The following is a 23,679-nucleotide window of genomic DNA, read 5'->3' on the forward strand; positions in this document are numbered from 1 at the left end:
TGCCGAGCACTCCATTCTGCAATGAGTCCCATTTTATTTAAGTCACATTTTCTTTTGCTTATATTTTGGGGAGTCAGCCCTCCAAAAGCTACGGAGGATTACGCAAATTTAATTTTGCTGGATTGAAAACCCAGGGGTCTCAGCACATGGCTATGTTTTGGAGCTAAGAGTTTACCCATAGTAATTTTTCTTGCATCATATCAGAGTCACATTTTTTCATTTTGGAGATAGTGTGTTTCATGAGCCCACCAAGTCTTTGCCTGACCTCTGCTTTACTTCAGCCCTTTGCTCTTTGTCCCACATAAGTTTCTAACTATGCCAGTCTCTCTGAATGGACTTGTAAGCAATTTGCTGACAAAAAGTGAATTAAGCTGTTTTTTTTAACTAAAAATCATACAAAAACTCTATACATCAAACCAGAAGATGTCTTTACTGATATGTTCTACTCATTAGGAAGAGGTTAGATGGATGCATTTTGCAATGACTGGGTGCTCCTAGCCTCATGATACTGGCCACCATCCAGTGGACAGGAAATCTGCTGAAACAGTTTTTTGTATTCATTGTGAATTCTGCTATATATGAAAGCTTTGAAACCTGCAGAAATAAAGGAAAACTTTGCTAAAAATGCTTGTCTCCTAACCACACAACTTCCAAATGCTCCCAGTGACAACATCAGCATTTGGATGAAAGTCCCAAGTGATGTTTCCCCTGTTTGTCCTGGTTCAGCCTCGGGTAATTTGAGATCTTGCCAAAACACCTCAACCACTTGATTTCCAAAGGTGTGTTAAATAAAAACTCAGCCTTCAAATCCCCAATTAATTGCCAATCCAGGAACAGGCAGAGAAGACAAGCCCTCCCAGAAATCTCAAGCACAAATCACCTCACCCCACAGCTGATTGAACAAGGATCTTCCTTCCTGAAGTTCAGCAAGTGGAGAGGCACAATCCGAATTTTATTGCTTATCTTATTTATTCTGCAGTGTTGAGAGTAATTTGGAAGGATGGTGGGAGAGCAGGAAGGTTCCCTTCAGAATTTTAATTTCTGTTTCCAGCTGGTAATTTGTTTTACCATTTTCTTGTGTTTTCTGGTTTTATTTTTTTCATGGATGACTCAGTGCAGTTCAGAGCAGCACTTCTGAACAATACTCACGGTGTCCTGATGGGTGACATTGTACAAGTAGATCTGTCTACTCAGGTGTGCTCAGCCTTTACTGTCTGCAACTTTTTGCCCAGGGAAGTCCTTAAATACCATAATCAGGCCAGCAATCTGCGTGGAGGATGGGGCTGATTGCAAGCGCTCCTCCTGTTGCTTTTACATTTCCCTCAAATCACATTGGCCCAAGGAGGGAGTTGAGATGTAGATAGTTCATGGATGACCAGAAACATCCTGAAACAGCTTAGCCACTCAGAGACAACCACAAAATGGTCCTGGCTCCCATTATTTTCTGTGCTTTGTGACCTAAAGAAGAACAAGTCTAAATGTGAAATGTTAAAATAATGCATAAACCTTTAAAATTTTCTGTGTACCCTTAACAAGGATTTTTTTTTTTTTTTTAAAAGAGTGATTCTGTAAAGTATTCAGACCATTCAGGATGGTTTCTAACACATTTCCCTGCTGCTACAGTGACTCATATTAATATCAAAGTCCTCGGTGTCAGACCAATCTAATCTCACAAACAATCTAATCTTTCTCATTCCCTAATCTTTCTGACCCTCCAGATTCACTCCAACATGACAAATTAACACTTCTCAGTACCTTTTCTTTTGCTGAGTTAACAAGCACGGAGGTTTGTTTTTGTGGCAAAGGCAAATTGTTCCTCCTTCCACTGTGATAATTAGCAGAGTCCTCCACCAGCATAGGCTCGCAGGAGTCCTGTCACTTTACAGCTAGTACAATTATCAGCAACATTAGAGAATACATTCATGTCTAATTTCCTTGATAATGAGAACCAGTTCTCCTCCTGCTGCTGCCGAGGCTGAGTGGATGTTTTATGAAACCAGAATTCATGTGTACAGTGTTATTCACCAACACCTTTTAAAAGCTTATAAAAGCTTTGAAAAGCTTCACAGGATCCCAGAGCACTGAGGTGGGCAGGGACCTGAGGAGGCCCTGGCCCAGCCCCTGCTCCAGCAGGGACACCCGGAGCAGGGTTTCGAAGAACAAAAGGAAGATTACAAAGAGGGGGGCTCAGAGGAAACCTTGACAATTTGTCCAGAATGTGGTCCCTGACCACCAGAAAAGACTGAGGACATGGAACAAGCACTGGCTGTAAAAAAGTCTGCAAGAGGAAAACAAAAGGAGAAAAAGCCCCTGGAGAGTGCTGCAGTCAGAGCTGTTGTAGAAAGAGCTCTGTGTTCTCCCAGGGCTGCACATCACTCAGTCTGCAAGCTCAGGCAGTACAGAGCTCTTCCCATACCTTTCCCCATGGCACTGGGCTGTCTGAATAGTTGCCACACTACAACATCAAATCTGTAGCTAACTGGAGGCTTGGAAGCAGCCTCTGAAGCCTGGGCCCCTTCTATTTTTGTTAGAGGAAAGGGTTTCAGAGAGGAGAGGTTACAAGGATCCCACATTTTTGACTGTGTCTGCTGCTGCCCTGATTGGTGCTTAGTGCGTGCAAGCAGTGTGTGTGGAGAGACTGAACAGAAAAGGCCAGACTTCTAGGTAGAGAGAGAGGTTTTAGAGAAGCTCTGTCTTGACAGCCATCCCAAAGATGTACAAAGAAATTGTACAGAAATTTTGTGGATGGGCTAATCCTGAGAAGACCCCCTTGAGATGTACGTAATTTTACAGGTGGTGGTGGTGATGAGATATATTAATATTGTGCCCACATCGTTAATTCCAGATGAGTTCTTTCCAGCCTTTCTGCAAGAAAAAGATATAACTTGATGTGCCATAACTGGCTACTTTCAGCTCCTAACATGTCATGGTCCATGAGGGTTACACATGTGAGATCTGGACTCTATTTACATCTGCTACCAGCTCACCACGTGTCTGTGGCTGAATCCCTTCATCCTGCAGTGCCCCTGACTCTATTCATGTATTTGTTGTGATTTTTTTGGCTTAGCCATCAGCTACTTATGGCTCACAGCTTTGGGCTTGCAAGCCGTGAGTCCATACAGCTCAAGACCTATTCCAAGTTAGATTTAGAAGTCTGGGAGCAAAACTGATACTGGGTGACTTAGGTGCCTGCTCACTGAATTCACGATTCAGTTCTTACCACGAGCTCCTGCTTATTCATCCGTGAGGTGAAATATAATAATTTAAAAATGCTAAAACAATTGCAGAAAGCAAACAGCAAAAATTATGGTTAGATGATTCAAAAATGGAAATAAATATATATGCAACATAAATTATGCCTTGCAGTCATTTGTTCAGCTACAGTAATAATGTTCATGTGGACAGGGATAGTTACTCTTATAACCACTAAAGAAAAAAGAAAAAAAATCATATTCTAACAAAAGCATTTTCAAGGAAATTAATATTTATTCAGATGTATAACATTACTAACCCTTTTATGTAGTCCTGGAAAACATTTTTTAAAAATGTATTCAATAACATTTCTATGAGGAATTAATGATGTAATTTTATTTTATGCAGAAGGCTTGTGGGATCTTATAAACAACCCCATCATTGTGCTCCCCCTGGCCCCAAATGGAGTCTCTTTCCTGAGGACAAAATGCTGAAACGCTTCGTTTAATTTACAGTTGTGACTCCAGCTCCAGGTCTCTGAAAGCACCAGCAGCTTTGTTTCATCTCCTGCCCAGTTGTCTCCCCAAATGCTGTGCCAGGAGGAGAGGGTTTTAGCACCAGCAAGCCTAGGCAGAGTAAGGACAGTCTTCAACCAGGAAAAATGTGGCATCATTCTGAAAAAAAGAGCCCATGAAAATGAACTGTCCTTGCAAATGGGACTTGACAAAGCCCTGCTGCGTAAAAATATTGAGTGCATCACAAAACACCTGTGGCTACCAACCTTCAGCTTGCTGTGATGGCTTCCAGGAGGATCACCCCAATTCTGTACCCCCTCTCACCTGCACCATGTGGGGCAAGTCACCTTCCAAAATCAAGGCTAAACCTCATGCAGCCCCACCACAGGGCTGTGAATGCAAAGCTCACCTGCATGCCTTGTTATATCACTAAAGCACGGTCCTTTGCAGTTATAGCAGGAAGAACAGGGATATTAACATTTTTTTCCCCTGTAGCAATATGTTTTAATCTATCCAGGGAAAATGGGGATAAAAAAAACTTTTTATTAATGAAAACACATTAGAGGAAATTTCAGAAACTGTTCTTGCGGATTTTTTTCTTGTTTTTCTTGTTGTTTCAAAAGAAAAATTGAAGGATGTCAAAGAAAATACTTGACGATAATGGGAAAATATTTACTTCTGTCACCATTCTTTCTGTAGGCAAAACCCAGTAATTTTCCTTGTGTGCTGTCCATAACATGTATTTTGATGGAGCTAGGAGAAAGAATGGCTCTCCAGTGAGCGTAGGACTGCTTTTGGAGGGGCAGGCGGTAGGCATTGCCATCAGCACAGCTACAGCAGTGGAGGACATGGAGCTACAGGGCCATGGGACCCATCACGGCATGGTGTGGCTGCTGTTGTAGAGGTGATGCCATCTTCCCTGGCAACACCTGTCTTGGATCCTGATTATATATTCAGGGTGTTCCTCCATCATACCCGCTGCGTTTGCAGTGCTGGTAAGGAAAGCATCTCCCTTTCGTCCCAATGAGTAGCAATGGGTTAAACGCAGTCTCTGTGCCATAACTGCCATTATGCTGAGGTCACACTGACTACATGTTTATGAGCTCATATCTGAGAAGCTAAATGCTGCCAGGATCAACTCCCCATGCAAAGCTGGCATGGCTGGCCCTGTGCCAGGGGAGAAGGAGAGTGATCCTGGAGCAGCAGCGTGGCAGCACAGCCTGGCCAAGCTGTGTCAGTAATGCTGTGCTCTCCTAGGCTTCAAAACAGGGAGGCTGTGCTGAAATCACCTGCTGGAGATCACCCCCAGTCCTTCCTAGGAGATCCTTCAGGTGGTGGTAGGTGGCCCAGCCAAAACTGCACCCAGGACCTGCTGTCAAAGTGGCCTTTGAACCTAACGCTGCTCAAACTACTAACAAGGACGTGCTTGGTTTTGGCAGAGGAAAAGGAGAATAACTGGCAAACAATACAAGCAGTAGGGCTAAAAAGTGTGTGAAAAGAAGGGAGTGGAGCCATGGCAGAGACTGGAGAAGCAGGAGATGAACACAGCAACAGGTTTTGCAGGGGGCTGTAGAGACGGTACAGGCTGCTGTTGATAAATGTGAAAGACACCAAGGAAAACAGCACGTTTGTCATGCAGGTGTCCTTGGGACCCAGAGGCAGGTTTTTTTGGAGTAGGCATCAACCAGCATCCCTTCCCTGTCAATCCCCATAGCACATCCAGGCACAGCCCTGGGCACAGTGCCTTGGTTTCAGGTGCCTGGGGCTGGGGCCAGCCAAGCCGTCCCATGAACTAGAACACGTTCTGGGTGTGGAATGGGTGACTTGCTAATATGCACGTGACATACTGGGGCCAAAGTTGGTATTTCTGTACATCAGAAAAGCAATGGAAAGTCTAGCTCTGTTTACAGAAGGGTTCTTTGCTGCCTATCATACGTTATGCTATGAAATGCTAATTTAACTGCAACATAAAAACGAGACTAGTTCTTTTTGATCATTTTCTATATCTTTCGCCCTGGTGAAAATCTTACCTTCTTACCTTTTTTTTTGTAAATCTTTTTTTTTTTTTCCCTTCATCCTTAATTTCCTTCATTTCTTGTCATTAGTAAAAATCTCCTGATGAAATGTCATCCAATAGAGATGGCTTCTCAGTCAAAACCCTCTGTCAGAAGAGAAAAAAAATAAAAGAAAAAAAAAATCTTTGCAAACTATTGTATACCATAACCAGTAGCATATAAGTGTTACTTTGTGCACTTTGTTATTCCTCAAGAGTTTATTATTTTCCATATAAGCTTAGCTTTTTAAAAGAAGCTGGAACTATTCACTCATCTTTCTTGTGATCTGAAAAATACGGTCAAATGTTTATTTTTCCCAGCAGCAAAGTGTTCCCAATTGTCACAATGTTCATGATACAATTATGTTACTTTTTTTTTTCCCCAGCATTTTTATTACAAAAGCTACATCTTCATACATAAAGTTGCAAGAACTTTACCTGCTTCTGATGCTGCGCTGCCAGCTGAACACTTTATAAGTTTTTGTATTATATGATTTTCCATTGAAAATGCAGTGCAATTCATTGTACTTTATGGAACATTCATATGAAATGAAAACTGATTATTATAATCAAATTTGTTATCCATTTCAAAAGGATAAATTTCATGACTATCAATTAATTATAAGCAGGAAATGAGAACATGAAAATAAACATCAAGTGAACAGAGATGTGATTGGAACACAGCATACCTTCACCTTGGCATAACATCTGCAATTTGTATCCCAGCCCTAATCTCTTGTAATTCAAGCCAAATGTAGAAAAAAATAGATAAGACAACAAAACTTGAAAGAAGGATTTATTTTTTCCAACTGGGAATTAAAAGTATGCTTCTGTACACATGTGGTTATTAGTATTTTTGCAGACAATCTGATGGGCTCATCAATACAGTGATGTATTTTCAACACATTTCTCTGTGAAATGGGTATACTATCACTGGCCTGCGGCTCACTGGTATCTGGTCGTATTTATGAGGTCTCACAAGGGAATTGTATTCACTTAAAAATGCCAAAACAATTGCAAAGAGCAAACAGCAAAAATTATGCAGAACTGCTGTCAGCATAAAGGTGGGCTTGGTGGCACCCCCCGAGTGCCACTGCATACGCCAGTGAATGAACTCTCCTCTCTGCCCTCTTCTCCCACCATATGAAGCTAAATTTTAAATTTAAGCACAGAAAATACAAAAAGTGTGAACTATTTCATATATACGCCATAATAGCTCATTGTTCACATTTTTAAACCACCAGAAAACTACAGGTTTGTGACTGATCCAACTAAATCAAGCTTCTGTTATGTGCCTGTTACACTGGTAGGGGTTTTTAGCGTGGTGTCAGTGAATGCAGGATCAAACAAAATTGCTATTTTAGCTATTAATCAAAGCTAGATTAGATATCAAATTTAGTAAACTTAAAAAATCAGTAAGAGAGTGAAAAGAAAGGGAGGGCAGATCCTGAGGTGATATTACAGAACCCCAGAGCACTGAGGTGGGCAGGGACCTGAGGAGGCCCCAGCCCAGCCCCTGCTCCAGCACGGCCACCCAGAGCAGGGTGCCCAGCACCACGTCCAGGCGGCTTCTGAAGGCCTCCAGGGAGGAGACCCCACCGCCTCTCTGGGCAGCCTGGGGCAGGGCCCTGGCACCCACACAGCACAGAAGGGCTCCTGGTGTTTCCTGATGTTCAGATGAAATATGTGTGTTTCTTTCAAGAAGTACTTCCTCTCAGCTCTTGCATGTTGTCTTCTGGTTGATGCACAGTGTGGCTACTCCTCTCCTCTCCTCATTCCCAATTCCCCATAAACTGTCTCTCTAGTTCATGCTCCATCATGAACATCTTTTTGTTCAAACAACATCCAAATACACAGACATCTGGCTGTATATTTGGATGCTTGACTACCCCCTTACTCATCATTATCAGCCTTTTCCTTGGAGATGGATGGGCAAGGAAAAGCGAGGAGGGGCTGAGTGAAGCGAGGCACAGCCTGAGTCCCATGCGGAAGGCCCAGGGGAGCAGCCCAGGGTGCTCTGAAAGCATAAGGAGCTGGTACAGACCCTGCTGAACCAGGGTGTGTGTTTCCCTGCCACTGTGCCTGAGCCCACCCCAGCACCAGCAGCCAAGCCTGTGCTCTCGGGCCTGCTGGAGCATCTGGGCAGCCTCAGCTGCTTTAGGAGGCGAAGAAGAAAGCCACGACAACTTGCAGATGGTCAAACAGTCGCTATCCTTTTCTGTTGCCATGGATACAACAAAGAAGGCAATCACTTTTTTTCAGGATTAGCCTTTTTTTACCGTAATTACAGAACAGGAAATGATTAGACCATTGCTCTCTCCTTCTCATCCATACTTCATTTGTGTGATGATTCAGTTGCCTGTACTGACACTCCAAGTATTCAAGCACCTTCCTAGGTTTTGTTGGTGATCTGGGGCTGCTGAGTGGCCAGGGGGTGTGCAGCGGTGCCAGTTTGGGGCCTGGGGTCTCTGTGCAGCAAAGCAGAACCAGCACTATAGGGGACTCGCTGTGGTCCTGCTCTGCGAGCAAGAATTTGTCAATTAATACACTTTCTGCTGTGGAATTAGCAGAGATTGCAGTCAGGCTTATAGAATTTAACAGAAAATAAAATGTCTATAGATTCCTATAGATTTTTAATAGCCATTCAGCTATGGAACTGTATAGAACAGCAAAGGAATTTATTAAAAGATAGTGTGTTTTTCTTTGCTTCTGTTAGGCTTTGCTTGGCCACTGCATTCATAAAACCCTTACTTTGTTTCTCTAGGAGTTGTGAAGATGTTGGAAGCATCAACTCATGTTCCTCTTGCAGTCACTAATATTTCTGCATGAAGGCAAGTCTGTGAGTGTGGAGTGGAGGGGAAAAGCTGTCAGACAGTTAATTTTAGCAAGTGTGACTTTGCCGGCGATGATGGGCCAGTAAGTGAACCCACTGCATAATAACTAAATGCTGGAGGGTGAGGAGGAGCAGGCAGGTATGGGGAGGGATAGAGATTTATCCAGCCAAATTGTGGAAAAGGACATGAGGAAACTGAAGCCCAGACACTCCAAATCTCCAGAACTGTTCAGAGGAACCAATTCATGGGTTAATCCATATCACACACTGCACCAAATGTATGAGGAAAAAGTGTTACCATGTAAAACATGAGCAAATATCCTCCCATTGGGTAAGTCTCCTGTGTCCCAGTCAGATCTGCACTGGACTCTGTATCTACCTTAAAATCCTAAAAAGACAAAAACACCTTAGAAAGAACCTTAAACAAAACCGTATTAGGAAAAGAATCTGGAAGCCCCTTATGAGGGCAGATTCATCATTTCACCCATTGCCACTGTGAATTAGGAGTGCTTTTCATTTTTGCAAATGTGGTGCATCCCACACAGCCATGAGGTCTGTGTGTCCTGTGCATGTGTTTTGTCATCCAGGTAGAAGTTGCTGCACTTGGCACCGCGGTGCACCTCGAAACAGAGCCCCAGGCAGGCGCCCTCCACCAGCTCCGTGTAGATCTCATGTGCAATGGCCTCCAGCTTACTGTTATCCAGGCCAGACACAGACGTATCCTCCATTTTCATTTGCAGCTTCAATGCTGAAAATAAAAATTTTTACAATTTTTTTGGCCATTAGTTGCTCTGATCTAATAGAGAAGACGTTGAGCCTGGATTTAAGAGACATTAATTAAATGCCTGAGTTTGCCCTGGCCTCAGTGGAGCTGCATCTGACTCAATTTCTTGTCCCCGTGCCCATCCACGTCCTTGCAGCAGCCACACCTGGACAGCTGGAGACCATTACACGCCACACTTCCAGCCACCAAAATTTCTTTCCTTTGACCTCAGTTTTGTGTTTGGTGGTGATTCAGGGAGAAGCCCTTTCTCTCCATACACCCAGGAAATCCATTGGCTACTTTCACTGGTTAATAACAATTGCTCCAAGGAGAGTGGCATAAAAGGACATTTGAACCAGTTAAAATTTTGGAGAGCTGAGCTCTTTATTTGTTTCTTTTTACTAATGAAATTTCTGGTCTCCATGTATTTTTTGTTTTTGTTTTTGTTTTTGATATTTTCAATTTATAGAAAGTGATTGAACTTAATTTACCAAAATTTTAAAACATCTTAAAGTGTGTCAAGAGCGTGTTTTTCATACCTGATGAGAAAATGATAAATAATAAATACAGAAAGAAAATGGGATGAAATATTCAATGCGGAGCATTAGAAGCAATTCTACTTTTTGAAAAATAGGTATTTAGAAATAAAATAAGTAGGAATGAAAGAAAAAAGCAGGTAATTTTCCTGTATGTAAGTAATAATCCTGTATGAGAGTCTTTCTCCAGCACTGTTTGCTAACTAATAAGGAGAATGTCAAAGACCTTGTAAGCACTCAGTGGTTTTATAAAGAAAAGACACAAAAGATGTGAAGTGTTGTATTCAAAAATATTTTTTTGATTTGTACATGGAAATTCTCAGTTGTATGTGAAGAAACAATGAAAGATGTAGGAGGGTAATTTAAAAAATAGTAAAGAGGCAACAGTTAAATTACCATTTCCACCCATTGAGCTGTGTGAACTATACTAGGTTGTGGGAAATGTAGAATATGGTTTATTGTCTCTGCTCCTACTTCTTTGTTGCCACCAAATAGTTTTTTTTCCCCAAATCTTAAATTTCATCATTTAATATTAGAAGCTGGCTCTGTAGGTGGCTGCATGAGTAAGCATGACCTGCTCTTCCGACATGCTGAGGACCAGTTCATTGCACAAAACAGAGACAGAGACTCAGCTACATGTAGCTGGTTAAATTTAAGCGTCCTATGTTTGGCATTTAGCCTTTATTCATTCGGAATTATTTTATAGGATGTGCTGTCTTTCTTTACTCAGGCACATGCCAGCATTCATTTTACTTCCATTAATATATCACTCGTAATCAAAGACAGTGTTCAGACTGCTCAGCTTCCTGTCATCTTGCCAATCATTAATGCTCTTCAGAGGAGTGTATTTTTGCCCTGCTTTCAATGCCAAGTAATGTAGCCTGGGTCCTTCGAGACCCTAATGGGACACCTCCCTCTTTTCCATCTGCTCGTTCCTATATTTGAGGACTGCAGTCCATTTGCAAGACAAAGCGCTGGTGGGAATCCTATCTGTAAGAAAAAAAAAGCAGACTTTTCATGGCATTCGCAGTAGGGCTCAGAAATTAAGCATCTAGTTATGAAAGGCCAAGCTTGACAGTGCCCTTAATCCAATTAAAACTATACTTAAAATACTGTTGTTATTTTGGACAAAGTGATTAAGCAGTGCTTGGCATCTCACTTTAGGACAATAAATAAATAAATAATGACAAAGATGTTACAGAAAGATCTTGGGTTTATAATCAGTTAAGGCACGTAATCGATTAAGACCTATAAACCTGATTATCTCCGAAACCAGAATTCCATTTTTTTCAAAAGACCTATGTTGTGGTTTAAGTTTGTTATCACTTTGTAGCAGTGGATGTTAGTTGAATGACATGAAGATTTTAATTAGAGCCAGAAGCTTATACATGAAGAGATTAAAATAAAGAAGCAAAAAATGAATATAATTTATCAGTTTTAAGGATTGTGTTACAACACTTGATTCCCTCTTTCCTCAGGGTGAGGTGTTTACAGATTTTTTTTTTCAAAATAATCCCTCTGTCTCTCACTTTTTGAGCCAATTAATTTTTTAGGGATACTCTTCTGAATTATATTTGTCAATTCACAAAGCCACAGACCCCTTGCTGACAACATTTTCCCAAGCTGAAAGTACATTTTAATAAGTGAACTCTGCATACCCAATGGCAAGGAAGTCTGTGCAAAATTAAATTTTATTCAGCAAGCATAACAAGATTATAACTATATGGATATTACTTTAATGGACACAGATCTGGGCGTTTTAGACAGAAAGCTAATCTGGAGGAAATCTTTGTGGTGTTCAGAGCTGATAAAAAACATTGTGAAGCTCAGTATCAGTTTGCAGTTTCTCTTATGAATAGCTCTTCTAACTTCTGGAATTTGCTCCATGGGAATTAGTACTGAGTCGTCTTATTATTAATTCAGGAAGAAGTTCCTTTAATTTTACTGTCCCATTTAGCTCTTGGTCCCTACCTTGCAGGGCTAATCCGTGCTGGAGATGTTACAGACAGGGAAGTGAGTCAGTCCCTTTCCGTGGGCTGACACCGTGTTACTTTGAACTTGCAGGTCTTCAGTCCTGGGTTTAACTCAACCTTTCCATGATTCATCACCAGCTCTCTCCCCCCACCTCATCTCCCTGTATTTATCATGAACACCTCTTGCCTAATAATCAGGCTCACTTTTCATGCCAATTGATGGATGTTTCCACAGTCAAAGCTCTGTGGCAGCACAATTATATCTTGGGCTGTGGAAGAGCCATTGCAGGAAAATTCACTGACTGTGTCAGGTGCAATTTCCCTGGTCTAGAGCAGGTCTGGCGAAGCACTATATGAATCAAATGGAGTGATAGCCATTGGTATTGGTTTGTTTTAATTCTCTCTCCCTCTCTCTTTTCCTTCTCACAGAATTAATTTTGGTCACACTTGCCCATATAAAAATGGCTGCCACCGATGCTTGTTAAAAATATATGTTATTAGGGAAAAGACTGCTCAGATGGGAATGTAAGGTGTGGGAGGGAGATATGGAAAAAACAGAAGAGGACAAAGGCAGAGCTGGAAAATGTGAGATGAGGAAAAGAGTGGGAGGTCAAGAGGATGTCAGTGAAGTGAACAGCTGGGAAAAACTGCATGGAGTAAGGCCAGGGCAGATGATATTGGGAGGACCTTTAGCAAGAACAGAAAGAAGCGGTGGGAAGAGCAGAAGGTCTTGCAGATGCAATAAGAAGCAGATGTGATTTCCTATTCATGAAGGCAAATGTGTACGTGTGACTCATTGAAGACAGATTTACAGGTAATGTGACTCAGATCTGCAATCAAGTGAGTTATTTTTCCCTAAGCTGAAGTTCTGCCGGCTGCAGCATCTAATCATCCCTGGCTGTGGCTGGGAAGTATTTAAAGGCATTTCTGAGGCTAGCTGCATTGACCCACAATGTATCAGGCCAGCAACATGTAGTGCCTGAACTACAGTCTCTGTGTGGGTCCAGCCTGTCCTTGCACTCACGTGAGGATGTTGGGTGCCCACAGCCTGCGTGTTTTGTTCTCCAGCAGGTAGGGGGTTTGGGCTCAATTTGGATGTACAGGTCATTGGAGAACACGCCAAGCTGCCCACTTCTCCTAGATCTGGCCAGGTAACATACAACAAAGCCAGGGACCCTCTCTTTCCCATTGCAGACCAGGTGGAGACACAATGTCACTGCATTTCCTCATGGCATATGCCAGGTTGAAGGGATTAATTTCAGATTTTTTTTGCATTCTTTTGATATGCAGCCTTCTTGGGGGTTTTGCAGGATTCCTTCCCCTGGGAGAGACCCAGCTTGCTGTTAGCAGGGAGGCTGTAATGAAATCTCATCCTCCTGCCATGCAATATAAAGTGGAGTTCATCCCAGCTCCCCCCATTGGGGTGCCAGAAGTAGATTTGGCTATATTATATCTGATTTATACCGGCCCTCTTTTAGTTTAAAGCCATTACTCCTTGTAAGTCCTTGTAAAACTCACTACACTCCCTGACAAGGAGTCCCTCCCCAGCTTTCCTGAAGATGCAGTTCAGTTACCCTGTTGTGGACATTTACTTGAGAATGAGATAAATCACACCCTAAAAATGAGTTTCTCTCCTGTGACTATACACGGAGTACATACTACTAGATCATAGACATTTGGTTATGAGTCCACCTTTGTATTGACAATGTGTTGTATACACCTACACATAGATATACATATGCTATTGCATATAATAATAATTCCTTGATCATCTCCCAGATTTTGCTTCCTTTTTCTATTCAACTATATTATCAGGCTGAAATCCATTCCTTCCTTGGTGAGATGAAATGCTCTCCTTTCATATGTCATTGTACAAAAACAGAAATCCCCCCAGTCTCAGGGCCAGGAGGAAGGAAAGAAAAGCAAGGAAGCTGTGACCATGCTGACTAGTAGAGCTTGAGATTTACTCAAGGCTTCCCAAGGGCAGAAGAAAAAGCCTCTCAGGCTCAGGAAAATTATCAGCTGAATCAAGAACTTGATTTTTTTTCTTAGATTTAGAAAGGAGCTTCCATCAGAAATATACTGGTATGTTTTTGAGCTGCTATGTTCTACCAAAAGTACATGCCCTGAAGTGAGCTTTGAAATCAAAGACCAGTTTTGTCTTCTGTGCTCATCTTCTTAGGCAAGATCTGAAGCCCTGTGGGCTGATGTGTCTTCTTTTGAATTGCTTTCCGACTTTAATGATTGGTGCTAGATTTGGGATGTTAGCTGTTTACAAGTCAACACATATTTGGAGATCTATTGTTCACATTTTTCTTGGCATATATATTATGTTTGCAGGTAAAGGGCAGGTGACCGAGGATGCAATGTGTCTCTGTCTCCTCAGGCTATTTGGATCACAGATGTGGGGGAAAAGGAAGCCAGGCTAGGTATTTTAGGTATTTATTTTCTCTGAAGAGAACTCTGTCACCCAAGCAATTAAATTAAATGTCTCGGCATGCTAATAAGTCTTTTTTTTTTTTTTTTTTGTCTCCATCTTTTTAAGATGTTCCCATTCTTCCTATTTGTTTCTCAGGTGTCCAAATGTGCAAACAATTAGTCTCCTCTGCTGAGGTTCATTAACCATTGCTGGGCCATAAATTGAGATTCAGCACCATGGTTTCCCAAGTTAGAGCAGACTGAGTCATTAAAAAAAGAAAAAAGCCTGAGTACAGTGTGGTGGGATGTAACTTTCTGATCCTGTCACAGATAAATATTCCTTTACAGCATTCATCTAATGACTCATGCAGTATCTTTGATAACTGGAGAGTTTGTGACCATTTTGTTTACTGTCCTGAATGTTATCAGTTGTGTTTAGTTTCTTTACTTTTAGCATCTTGACTGAAATGTCTCATTTTTTTTTTAATTTTCTTATTTTTTTTCTGGAAAAGAAATGAGCCTGGAGGCCCGGAGTCTCTTCTCAGTTGCTGAAAGCAGCTAACAGAGAACCTCTGGTAGTGTTCTTTCATCGTGTCAGAAGCAGGAACTCTGTGGTGAGTTTAATCTTTCTAGCCAAGCACAAAAACAGAAAAATGTTCTGTCACACATCCTTCCCTGCTTTTGCAGCACCTAAGCCATTGCTAGCTGGTGCTGCATTATGGTTAGTGCTTGTCCTTAGCAATGAATTTGTAGATCCACCAAGTCTCATGTATTATGCTTGAGACTCACTTATCTGGCCCTCCTCACTCCCTGCCTCTGCCCTATTTCTCTCATGTATAACCAGCGATGCCTTGTAGCCTCTCAGCCTCTATTCCCACTGGCCAGATACGTCAGGTCAGCTTGTGTGTGATCTCCTGAGTGCTTGCATCCAACAGGTGACATCTCAGGGCCAGAGAGGCAATGATGCAGCAAAGCCTGAAAGGAGTCTGGCTAGATGAGCATCCTGAAGTCATGAAAAAGTCCATCTATACTTTTCAGTTCATTTCTACAAATCAGGTTCTTCAGAGAGGGAAATTGCTATTGCAAAAATTTTCTTTGGCTTTTGTAAGTAGCATGCAGGTGTCTAAAACATCGCTTCTTTGGTATTAGCAAAGGTATTAGCAAAGGTATTAGCAAAGAAATACAACTTTTTTTCTTTACAACTATATTTTGCTGCCATCTGGAGTGACAAACCCTCTCTCACCTTCTCTTTGCCTATAAGCAGGCAGGTAATCAAAAAGAGGCACTATAACCACACAGGAAACTGCTGAAGATAGAAAACTGGGGTAGCTAAGGGGGATGAAGAGACCAGGGAAGAGGAAAGTTGGAGAAAATCTTCCGTACCCACCTAAAAAATTCTTGAATGCTTACTCTATTCAGAGAAAGAGATGTAAGCGAGGTAGCCTTCATCCAGACTGGCCATTATATTCCCAAGAAATTCCCAAGAAATAACAGGGATGAGCAAACTCCGTGCCTCTTTAAACCTCCAGGGTGAAAAAATGCATTGAAGAGTGGTTGAAAAAAAAGGGACTTCAGGGAAATTTCCTTCTTCATGAAAGTGCTCAGTAAGTTCTGAGATAAATAAGGGAGCATCCAATAAACCCACCGTGCTTGCACCTTACCCATCCAGCTGCTTGTCTGCATCTCTGCCATGAGGGTGGGACACCAGCTCAGGTTTTCCCTGCACTCAGGCAACCTTTAAGGAGATGGGAGAGCAGAAATACATTCAACCTGCAGAATGAAGCTCTCAACAAAAGCAGCTGCTTTCAAGGTGCCATTCTGATGTCACTTGGTTCCCTTCATGAAGTCATTGCTTGGTGTTTGTTGCTATAACAACCCCTTGGTCTTTTTCACTGTTACTCACACAATACAAATGCCTGCAGGTGTGTCACCCTTGTGAAGTTCACCTTTGAAACATTCATTTAAAAATATCTCTCACTATCTTACTGGGACAAAGCATGTGGGCTTACAGAAATGTTATTTTTGAAGAAAAACCATCTCTAATTCATCCTGTGCAGTCTGAACAAAAAAATAAGTCAACTAGAGGAAAGAGCATTCTTTGGGTGAACTAGCTTCTTTGCTGAATAGCTTTCTCTTTTTGTTCAATATTTCCAAAAGATTTATCAAGAGCTCACTTTAACCACTTATTTGCTGCCTTTACAATTTCATTCTGTGGAGGGGGATTCAAACAAAGCAGCTTCAACTCTTGTAGTGAGGCCTATGGCTTTCTGTATTTGTGTATTTTCTAGGAATGGTGATAAACAGAGCAAGTGCCTCAAAGAACAGAGTTCATCATTTTTCTGAGCAGTATAAAGCTCACGCCAAATATCTGCCCCTTTGGTACGCCAGAGACTAGCAGGAGAGATGCCAATACAGCAGGTTGTGTCATGGATGGGAAATCCTTTGCAGCAGCACTTGAAATGCCGCTGATGGTTCTGGGCCAGCAATTAACTGTCATGAACGGGTGCAAGAACGACACAAAGCCAGACAGCTCTAATCGTCCGCTCGGAAATGCCTTCGTACCAGCTCACTGTGTAAACAAGCTCATTGAAACAGTCATGGCCCTGCGCTGTGTCACGCTGCGGCGTGGTGGGACAGGTCTGGGGACCCACGGCTGTGCTGCCACAGACCTCAGCACCTGGCACTCGTCACCTGCTCCTGTCCCGGTCACACTCCCTGACAGCAAAAGCTACAACAAGACGGCTAACATCTGGTTTTGCTGATGCAAATCTGAAAGAGATGGTGCCAACAAGCATGGGACAGACCCTCAGAGACACTTTTGTCTCTCCATTGACTACAAAAGGTAACAAGCCTCTGGTTTTGGGGGTAGGAGCCAGCAAAACTAGGTGGGATTTTCCTGGCCTTGGTGGCTTTTAGGTATAGTGCAGAAGGAGCTATGGCTAAGCTACCTTTTGGAGCGTTACCCTTTAACTGGTGCAATATATAGCACCACAGTGTCAGAAGTCTGAAGGATAAGCACTGTAAAATAACCACTTTCATGAAATATGCACAAGCTTTCACAAAGAGTATTTTTTAAGTGTTCATTTGTTATTTTTTTATTATTATTATTTTCAAATTTTAAATTGTATTTTACAGCTTTCAATGATTTTGGAGCTCAAACTCATTCTGTTTTACTACTCTTTTCCATAAAGTGTAGCTATGAAGTTCTGGTAAAGGGACATATTGGTTTGTCACAGTGAAGCCAGGTACATATATATCCACCCTTCACATCCCTGGGGGTGAAGATCTCTGCAATGACAATGAGCTCACCTGGTAGGGGACAAGTGACCTGCAGGCGGCCCCTGTGTCCTAGCAGAGGGGTCAGCCTGCAGTTTTTTTGGTGGGGATGCTCAGGAGATCCCTGCCTCCAGCAGCATTCACTATAGCATCTCTAGCAGCACATTTGGCTCGCCTCTTGCCAGAATTAAGCAGGCTAAACTCTCCAGAGGGGTTTCTGGGAAGGACCACAAACAATGAAAGTCAAAGCCTAATTCATTTGAATCTCAAAAAAATGTTTTCTCATTTCTGGAATTCAAGGAAGCAACATGTGAGGTTTCTACTGTATGAGATTCATGCTTGGAAAAGCTGTAAAAGGACAAGAGGTACTTAAAGACAAGTCTGTTTTTAGAGGGATAAAACTTCCATTAATGTCTTCATTCTTCCAATTTTCAGTCAGATAGACTTATATCACATTTGAAAGATGAAGCTGTAGTCTGGACTTACAAACTGTGTGTGTGTGTGTTTGTTTTAATAGACGTGCTTCTTGGGAAAAAAAAAATCAGTACAAAGAAACACATTAACTAGATGGAAATACTGGTGTATAAAACAGTCTCATGCCTCAACACCGAGTTCAGCTTGAGTCCCCATGCAGTCATATTCATGTAAAACAAGTCTGGCTACAGGATCTGTGAGTCAGTGTTTCTACTGTCAGGTTTCTGAAATGTGGGCTGACAGCACTCAGCACGGCCAGCACGCTATCACAATATCCAGAGTAAATAATTGTGGAAATCTTTTTCAGTCCTTGTTGAAGATCAGAGAAAGAAGCTATGGGAGAACTGATGCTGTTTGATCACGACATCTGAGATTAAGATTTTTTTATTCATTTCATTGTTATTATTGCTTCAGCAAGCTGTTCTCCATTTCTTTTCAGTATTACGGTTTGACCTCAGTATTTTGTGATTAATATTTTTGGCACTGTAACCTCTTTGGGAACCAGGGAAGATGGTAAATTTTCACTGGCAAGGGAATTTCACTGGCAAAAGATTTGTAGTCATGAACTCAAAGCAATGCACATCAGTGACCTGAGCACAAAACAAAAGCTTGTCTGAGCTGTACACACTGAGGTGCACAGTTTAGTCAAACCCATCCTTCCTTGGGTTGTACACCCACCCCCAAACCAGCCTCTTCACCTCTGTTTTCGACTGACTTATGGAGTATCCAAGGATTTGCAGCACTTCTTTGCTACTATCTTAGGAGGCAGCAGGAGGATGCAAAATCCTTCAGTGGCCCCACTGTAGCTTTGAAGCATTTTAACTTGTTCTGGGCTTGAGGGGGCACAGAGACTTCATTTAAGAGACTTTGCAAGCAGGGATTTTAATTTAGGGGCAAGGGGGATGGGGAATGGTGCCCAGCTGATGGCACGATCTTGACCACGTTGTCTCTGTGAGGCAAGCAGGAGGAGGGATCCAAAGCCTTGCTTTGCCGCCAGAGGGACATATGTCAGGGCTGGACAGATGGGGATGCTAAGTGACCTCAGACATGATGTCTAGCTGTGTTGTGGAGCTGAGACAGATTCACTACAATTTTTACTGCAACTCAGCACTAAAAATGAAGCAGATCTATGTGGCATAACACTAGAGCATCAAAAAGGTTCAATCTCTTTCTGTGACCCAAAGTGTGTTCCCTGTTTAGGTGCATGAGAAGCACGCTAGAAGATCCTTTTACTTGCAGATGAATCTTAAAAGCTGTTTGTAGAGAAGGAATGCACGGGGGATGCAGCATCTCTGGGTGATGGGTGCTGGCAGGCACAGGTCCAGCAGCTGCCTGCAGCAGGCAGGTTTCTCCCTAAGGGCACCTCATCAGCTTTCTCTGAATTACCACACAGTTTCTCCTTCTGCCACTGATGTCAAACGATGCCTGAATCACCTATGCCTTACCCAAAACATTGGTAAAGGCAGCAACGTGAAAGTCTCTGGAGGTTATTTCCTTGAGGTTTGGGTACCAGTGCCACACTGATCATCAACAAACCCCACTAGTGATCCTCCTTTTCCTGGTTGTAGCTTGGTCCTCACTAATTCATAGCCCTCAGTCATCAAAGAGGAACGCTGAATGGAGAACAAAGCCAAATTTCCAGGTATGTGCTTGTTAGACTATCTGCACACTAATGCTCTCTCTCTCACTTCCCTTCCATGTATTTATGAATGTTGCTCCTTGCTTGATGAATTTTTTCCATTCACTGTTGTCAGATTGTCAAAACAGATTGTGACTCTCACAAATGTATTGCAAGTAATTGCCAGATATTTTTTACATGCTGCACTTGAGCTGCATCTTAATCATTGAAGATCCTTGTGAAATTTTGATCAAACTTTATTTTCATCGATTTGAAAGCTGTTTGGACTGGAAGCAAAAATTGTGATATATTGTAGTTTACATCCAGGTCCCCATTCGTATTAATGTGTACACTCAATGTCCTGTAATAATAAAATATAAAAGATTTTTAGGACAGTCTACTCTTTACTGTTGTCATGTGCTATAACAGGCCCTCAGCATATATTATTTCTCCTGGACAGTGTATGTTATAAACGTACATTTCATCAGAAAAGAACATGGTGGTTAAACGTGAAGATGCATCTGTTGGTGTGTTTGGGGATAGCCTATGTGGTAAAACTGTGATTAAAAGTAGTCCGTTTTTTATTGTTTGTTATGAAAGATTTAATAATGACTTGACCTATAAAGGACAGCTCTTTCTCAGTACTTGGAACCCGTATGTACCGAAGAAAATAGCTGTTCTTGTAAACTCTGAAATCAGAGGGGATTCTGCCATAGATGTCACCGAGAGCAAGCACAGACTGTAGGGTGGTGCTAGGGATTTTGAAGGCAAAACTGATAGAGGCTGATAGTTGAGCACCAGAGCCCCAGCTCACCCCACCTCCTCCTTGTGTGCACACAACTGCCTGGTTTCCTCCAGTATGGGTGACTCTGACAACTGAAGAGGAGTTGTTGCTGTTGTACGAGGCATGTTTGAAATAAATCTCTTTAAACTTTCTCTTCCTAAGATCAAAACATTCACTAATTTCCCAACCCACTAACGTTCCTTCTTTGTCATCTCTTGATTTTCTTTATCCTGCAGGAACTTATTGTTAATATTCACTAAATATTCTTCCAAAATGAAATTGTCCCAGAGGCAGTCAGCCTGTGGGGATGCTGGCAGTGGCTAAGTGGTACAAGGAAAGATCTCTTTTGCAAGACCCTGCCTGCTGGTGGGTTGGTACTGCTTCATGCCATTGACTATATTAAAAAAATGTTCAAAAGGCTGTACTCTGACTAGTTTTGAGTTGCCTATAGACAGCAATTGTGAAATATTTTGTGCAGTGATTGGAAGATATGATTACTAACTTCCTCATAAGACCTTCTTTTCTATAGATTTCTACAATGTATAATATAAAAGAGTAATTTTATATATATTTTTAAAGAAGTTTTAGTAATTATACTTCTCATTCAGAGTTTAAATTAATTTGGAAACCTGTAATCTGGGATCCTAGGCCTCCGTTCAAGGCATAACATTCAATTCCCAAGGCTGCTGCAACTATACATCCTTCTGCAGTCCATATAATCTCTTTCTGCTCTCTAGAGGAAACGATTTCCCATTTTCCACCTACACAGCAAGGTTCATGTTTCCCCAATATGGCATTACCCTGTCCTGTGAATTGTCTCTAACCCCACAGATATATTAAGCCACAGATATATTTCTGTCTGTGCTGGCAGCCAGTGTTACTAACCTCTAAGATGATCCTTGTTCATTGATGAAAAACACACTCCAGTCTCTGAATTCTTTGGGGGAATTATAGATATGCAAAGGATATGTCTGGCAAACATATAACATGCTGTTGACATGGTTTCTTATACCATCAAATTTCACTAAGATTAATCAGCTGGCTTTAATTGATACAAAAAAATCTTATTGTGTTATTGCAAAGGGTTACTCCCAATGAACACATCTCTAAACAAAATCCCTAAAGAAAAATAAAAAATATATAGGATATTTTTGCTTTGCTTTTTGAGCGTTTCAGACAGTTGGGAACAGGCGACAACCTTCACGCTCTTAGGCTTCAAGTCCCTAGTGAGCTTTTAAACTTACCCATCTGTGCTTCTGTTCTGCTGCAATTGCCTCGCCATGCCCTCCTGATTCTCCTCCAGTAGAAGCCATTCTTGTGAAGGGAGAGCTCTTTTCCAGTTGTGATCATTTACACTTGCCCATGCCTAAAAGGCTCTGAATCAGGTTTCTTCCTTTCTCCCTGGTTCTTTGCACTGGAACTTTCTTATCTCCTTTTAAAAAGTCTTAATGGTCTGAAGCAAGAGCCCGTTGGGTGCTATAAACGAAGCATTCTTGGTTTATCTGGAGGTGCAACAACAGTTTCAAGTCTTCTTAACTATCTGAATTATGTACTGAAAGCAGTGTTCACTATATAGAATATTCATTATACATATGTCTTGCCAAGCTAGTATTTCCTAGTCCATTATACACTCTTTTTAGAGATAGCATGTGATGTAATAACACTATAAATTTGACACTTAGACTGCTTTCTATGTTACTTTCTCCCTCTCTGTTTCTTTCCTTTATATCTAATGGTAGATATAAGAAACCTTGAAACAGGTAGCCTAGGATAACCAGTCTCTAGGGTAGACCCCAGTAGAGACTAAATCCTGAAGCACAAGGCCTTGACCTCTTCAAGCTTAAGATCTGCTCAAGCAACACTCAGGTAGACCTCTCAGGGCTGGTGATGTGACAATGTCAGCATCACCCACTATTACCGGCGTACTGATAGTGAGGGCTGGCTGTCCCATGGGGAGGGATGAGCGGGGAGCCCGACATGACCCTGTGCAAACCCTACCCGCACCCAAAGGGGCTGATATCAGGGTCCAACAAACCCCAGCTCAGCAAGAAATGAACCAGGGCCAGGATCCATCCAAGGGCTCCAGCCAGAAGTGAGAGGAAACAGGGACAGGGAAGAAGCTGGCTCCAAATCCATACATACTGGTACACCTACAGCGTCACTCCATCAGGGACTGAGAGCTGGAATGGGGCTAGTCAGGTGTGAGTGCAATAGGATTTTTATCAGTCAAGCAAAGAAAAACAAATACATGTCTGTTTTTCTGATTCAGACATCTTTATATCACAACAGTTAAGTGTTCATTTTTTGTTGAGTGCTATTCCAATATCAAAAAGTCCTCATAAATAATCCACGAATATTGGGCTTTCATCATAAGGTCACTTGCTTAATCCCATGTAGGCAGTGACAAATGGCAAGCTGTGTCTGACTCAACCATTTCCCCGGCACCCTCTCATTACATGCGTTTGGAATCAAACTGCACTGTACCCTGCTGAGTAACCTTTATAAAGCGTGCTGCCTGTTGGGTAGGGCTTGAGGAAAGGCAGAGCAATTCAGATTTTGCAGGAACAGAAGCCAATTTTAAACTAGATTGAATTTTCACAGTAAGGCTAATAATTTTGATGCTCAAACTCAAATAATTGCTATTATAATTGTTTTCTAGTAGCCACAGGTGTTCTGGCTGCTGCTCAACCTAAATGAAAGGACCAGGACTCCTGGTTTAAAAAGCTCATGAAGTTCCTGCTTCCGTAAAGTTCACTGGAAGTCAGTGGGAATAATTTTCACAGGTGTACAAACCTCCTTGTGAAAGGACACAAACTTTACATTCCCTCAGGTGTCTGGGAAAGTTTATTCCAGGTTAAGATAAATTTACCAGGCAAAGAACATGATTGGTCTCTGTGAATGAGCTGAAATTTAAAGCAGCCTTCTTGGGAACCATGAAAATGGTCATGCTGGTTCAGAGCAAATATCCATCTATACCCAAACTGCTCATAAGCAGACACCTGGGGAAGACATAAAACAGGAGAAGTCTGTGTGATACTTCTTCCTGCTGTCGTACCCCACTGCTACTGATTTCAGCTTGAAGGATGTCCTGTGCCTGTCCTGATTTGTCTATTTAGTAACCTCCAAGGTGTCTTTCTTTTATGGACTTCTCCATTCTCCCTGTGGCACCATTGCTTACCTAATATTTCCTTGCATTTTCTTTGCTTTTTTGACTTCTACTAAATACTGTGCCGATGGTTTGAAG

At 41.9% G+C, this 23,679-nt stretch overlaps 1 long non-coding RNA gene across 2 annotated transcripts; it reads right to left on the minus strand.

Annotated features, from left to right (window-relative positions):
* Positions 1–4,319: 4,319 nt before the first annotated feature.
* On the minus strand, positions 4,320–16,371 carry LOC121068376. 2 transcript variants are annotated; one of them, XR_005818839.1, is made up of 3 exons: positions 15,945–16,371; positions 8,892–8,972; positions 4,320–5,866 (listed from the first exon to the last, which is right to left on the minus strand). It is a non-coding gene; the product is annotated as an uncharacterized LOC121068376 (long non-coding RNA). The 2 variants fall into 2 exon arrangements; XR_005818838.1 differs by lacking the exon at positions 4,320–5,866 and adding an exon at positions 6,576–8,279.
* Positions 16,372–23,679: the final 7,308 nt, after the last annotated feature.

The sequence above is a fragment of the Cygnus olor genome, chromosome 3 (genome assembly GCF_009769625.2).
Source record: "Cygnus olor isolate bCygOlo1 chromosome 3, bCygOlo1.pri.v2, whole genome shotgun sequence".
NCBI lineage: Eukaryota > Metazoa > Chordata > Aves > Anseriformes > Anatidae > Cygnus > Cygnus olor.